This window comes from Bos mutus, chromosome 23 (assembly GCF_027580195.1).
Source record: "Bos mutus isolate GX-2022 chromosome 23, NWIPB_WYAK_1.1, whole genome shotgun sequence".
NCBI classification, from domain to species: domain Eukaryota; kingdom Metazoa; phylum Chordata; class Mammalia; order Artiodactyla; family Bovidae; genus Bos; species Bos mutus.
This window is the reverse complement of record NC_091639.1, coordinates 39605135-39609685: the sequence shown is the minus strand read 5'-3', so window position 1 is coordinate 39609685 and position 4551 is coordinate 39605135. Positions and strand designations below refer to the sequence as shown.

General features: G+C 41.5%; 1 pseudogene; it reads right to left on the bottom strand.

Moving 5' to 3' along the window:
* Positions 1 to 491: 491 nt before the first annotated feature.
* Positions 492 to 2218, bottom strand: LOC102273382 (heterogeneous nuclear ribonucleoprotein A1-like; annotated as a pseudogene).
* Between the last annotated feature and the right edge of the window lie 2333 nt (positions 2219 to 4551).

The window sequence follows — 4551 nt, the reverse complement described above, 5'->3', positions numbered from 1 at the left end:
GAATATTTGTGTGTAAATATACATATTCATAAATTTTCAGTTCTCTTGGTTATGTGCTCAGAATAATATTGCTGGAGCATATCATAAATCTGCTTTAGCTTAAGAAAATGCCAAACCATTTTTCATAGCAGCTACATATCAGCAATATATGAGGATTTCAGTTTCTCTGATCCTCTCTGATACTTGTTACTGTTCATCTTTTTTATTACAGCCATCTTAGTACATATAAAGTAGTATCTCATTGTGGTTTGATCACATTCCCCTAATGGTTAGTGATTTTGAGAATCTTTTCATGTGCTATTATTGATATTTGTATATCTTCTTTGGAGAAGCATCTATTCAAGTCTTTTGCCCAATTTTTAATTGGGTTATTTGTCTTTTTTTTATTGGGTTGTAAGAATCCTTCCTGTATCCTGGATATAAGTCCCTTGTTAGGTATACAGTTTGGAGATATTTTCTTCAATTTTTGTGTTATCTTTTTAGTTTTTTTTTTTTTTTCAAGAGGGTATTAAATCTTTTATTGATTACACATGATAATGGATGATACACAAGCATCATTCCCATCTATAACTTTATCTGGTACCATAATTCAATTTAGATATATTGCATAGGATGTACCAACAATCATTAATAACCAAAAAAATTTAAAAACTCCATGACTTTGCATGGCTGACCCTTTTAATGGTGAACTCCAGGTCACAACACAGTAACTGTCAGTTCAACTACACCAAGGTTCTGAAGACAACAGCTTCTCCACCAAGCAGGTTGTAAATAAATTTCAAATGGAACCTGGCATCACCCTGAAGGAATTCTAACTTCACACTGTTGGGGTAGTTTACCAAAATGGCTTCAGGAAGACTAACTTTACACAGCACATTAAAAAAATAAAAAGACATTTATTCAGCGTCATGATCAGACTATTACATTTAGCAATCAACAGCATGGGTACAAAAAAAAAAAATCTACATTAAAACCCTTTGTTGGAATGCTTTACACTTTCCACAGAACAGAAACTAAAATAACCTGTTATACAATTAGTCACAAGTACAGTCCTTGAGTTTTTTGCCCATACACATGAGTATTGTCTAAAACATGTCTTCTCTGTAGCAGCTAGGCCCTGCCACCTCTGTGCTTGGCTGAGTTCACAAATCTGTTGTAACCTGTAGCTTCCCTGTCACTTCTCTGGCTCTCCTCTCCTGCTAAGCTTTGTTTCCTGGCAGTAAGTAAAACCTTCTCCCACTGCCATAACTACTGATGCTGCTGGAGCCACCATAGCCACCTTGGTTTCGTGGTTTGGCAAAGTATTGGCCTCCACCACCACAGGGGCCAGAACTTCTGCCTCCAAAGTTTCCTCCTTTCATGGGTCCAAAATTTGAAGATTGACTGTTGTAATTGCCAAAATCATTGTAGCTTCTTCCACCTCCAAAATTGCTTCCGTCATTACCAAATCCATTATATCCATCCCACTGCCACCATATCCGCCACCACCATGGCTGACACCAAAGCCACCTCGACCACTGAAGTTTCCTCCACGACCAAAGTTGTCATTCCCACCAAAAACCCTCCACCACCGCCACCAAAGTTTCCAGAACCACTTCGACCTCTCTGGCTGGATGAAGCACTAGCCATCTCTTGCTTAGACAGGGCTTTTCTCACTTCACAGTTGTGGCCATTCACAGTGTGGTATTTCTGAATGACAATCTTGTCTACGGAGTCATGGTCATCAAAGGTTACAAAAGCAAAGCCTCTCTTTTTGCCACTGCCTCGGTCAGTCATGATTTCAATTACTTTAATTTTCCCATACTGTTCAAAATAATCTCTCAGGTGATGTTCTTCAGTGTCTTCTTTAATGCCACCAACAAAAATCTTTTTCACAGTTAAGTGGGCACCAGGTCTTTGAGAATCTTCTCTTGAGACGGCCCTCTTTGGTTCCGCAACTCTTCTGTCCACCTTGTGTGGCCTTGCATTCATGGCCGCATCCACCTCCTCCACCGTGGCGTATGTGACAAACCCGAAGCCTCTGGAGCGCTTGGTGTTTGGATCCCTCATTACCACACAGTCTGTGAGCGTTCCCCATTGCTCAAAATGGCTCCTCAGACTCTCATCGGTTGTTTCAAAGCTCAGTCCTCCGATGAAGAGCTTCCGCAGCTGTTCGGGCTCTTTGGGAGACTCTGATTTAGACATGACGGCAGTGGAGGCGGGGAAGACTTCAACGATGCTTTCTCGGCGGCGTCCACGGGCAGAAAGGAGTAACCCCACGAACGTATCTGCCTCTTTTTAGTTTCTTGATAGTATCCTTCGAAGCACAAAAGTTTTAAATTTTGATGAAGTTTAATTTATCTAATTTTTTCTGTTGCTTATGCTTTTAGTGTCATATTTAAGAAACTATTGCTTAATCCATGGTTATGAAAATTTGCTCCTAATTTTCTTCTAAGACTTTTATGGTTTTAGCTCTTAAATTTATGTCTTTGATACATTTTCAGTTAACTTTTATATATGATGTGAGGAAAAGGTACAACTTCATTCTTTTACATGTGGATATCCAGTTCTCTCAGTATCATTTGTTGAAGAGATGATTCTTTCCCTGTTGAATACTCTTGACACCCTTATTGAAAATGTGTGGGTTTCTTTCAGGACCCTTTATTCTTTTTTTTTTTTTTTTTCCAGGACCCTCAATTCTATTTGATTGGTCTACATGTCTATCCATATGCTGGGACCACACTGTTTTGATGACTGTAGCTTTGTGGTAAGTTTTGAAATCAGGAAATGTGGATCCTCCAACTTTTTTTTTTTTTTTTCCAAGAGAAAAGAGGAGGACTCTGTACACTGCAGGATCAATGATTTTACTGGGAATATTCTTGCCACCCAGTTAAATCTTTTGAACTCCAGTGCAATAATTCCCTCTGATTCATCCTAGACAAAGAACATCCCTTCTCTGCTTGAAAACCTCTAGTGATGGGGAACTCACCTCCTAGGAAAGAGGACAGTAGCAGGCTTGGGTGTGAACTTGAAAGGTTCCAAGTAATCATTTGACTATACCTCAAAATATAGTCATATGCTTCTTCTTTACCTAAGACAGAACCAGCTCAAACCATTTTAAATGAGAGACTTATTAGAAAGCTATTAAGTTTGTAAAAGAATTGAAGGGAGATCCACAGGGACTAGGACAGCTCAGAAATCCTGCCAATTGGATGTGAGAGACCAGTCCGTGCTGGCACCCACATCACCTTTCCTGCTTCCCTGGCATCCCCTCATGGCAGAGGATATGGCCACCACCAGCTTGGGGATAACTTCCTTGCCACTGCAATTAGAAAAATCCTAGGGAAGGTCTCTGATTGGCCTGTCCTGGGTCATGTGCAATCTCTGGAACAGTCACTGTGGTCAGGGAACTTCTCTCAGTGAACCTGCCTAGGTTACAGAGCTCTCCCCATTGCCAGGATCAAGAGACTATGAAGGAATAGAAGAGGAGCTGCTCCCAGAGGCAAAATCAATTATTAGCAGGAAGATGGCAAGAGGTGTGCTGAACTAATACCTACATTACCTCACTGCCGGTCTCTTTTAGGGGTTATGCATTAAAGATTCATGTTTAAGTTTAGATACATTATTGAGGGAAATTTGAGGGGCTCCACCACCTCCATGGGGCTTCCCAGGTGCTGCAGTGGTAAAGAATCTGCCTGCCAGTGCGGGAGACAGAGAAGACACGAGTTCATTGCCTGGGTTGGGAAAGTCCCCTGGAGTAGGAAATGGCAGCCCACTCCAGTATTCTTGCCTGGAAAATTCTATGGACAGAGGAGCCTTGTGGGCTGCAGTCCAGGAGATCACAAAGAGTTGGACATGACTGAGCAGCTGAGTGCATACATCACCTCCATTGAAACGTTATCACAGGTTAATTTATCAAGGTACTGAACCATAACACAGAGAAGTCTTAAAGGACAGAACAGGTACTAGTCTGCTAGGGCTGCCGTAACAGAGTATCACAGACTGGGTAGCTTAAACAGATATTTACTTTATCACAGTTCTGGAGGCTGGAAGTCCAAGATGCAGGTGTGGGCAGGGCTGGTTTGTTCTGAGGCTTCCCTCCTTGATTCCTGACGGCTGGCTTCTCACTGTTCCCTACCATGGTTTTTACTCCGTGTGTGTACGTATCCCTGGTGTCTCTCTGACTGTCCTAATCTCCACTGTTTATAAGACACCAGTCAGATTGAATTAGGGCCCACTGTAATTAGGGCCTTTAACCTAATTGCCTCTTTAAAGACACTCTCTCCAAACATAGTCATATTCTGAAGTACTGAAGGTTAGGGCTTCAAAACAGGAATTTGGGGGAATTCAATCTATAAGAGGAAGTTAGAAGGTATATGGCAGGCTATGGATCATTCAGGGTTGTGTGCATGTGTGTATATGATCTTCTGCTGCCCCCTTCTCCTTTGGCCTTCAATTTTTCCTGGCACCAAAGTCTTTTCCAATTAGTCAGCTCCTCCAATACTGCCAAAGTATTGGAACTTCAGCATCAGTCCTTCCAATAAATACTCAGAGTTGATTTCCTTTAGGATT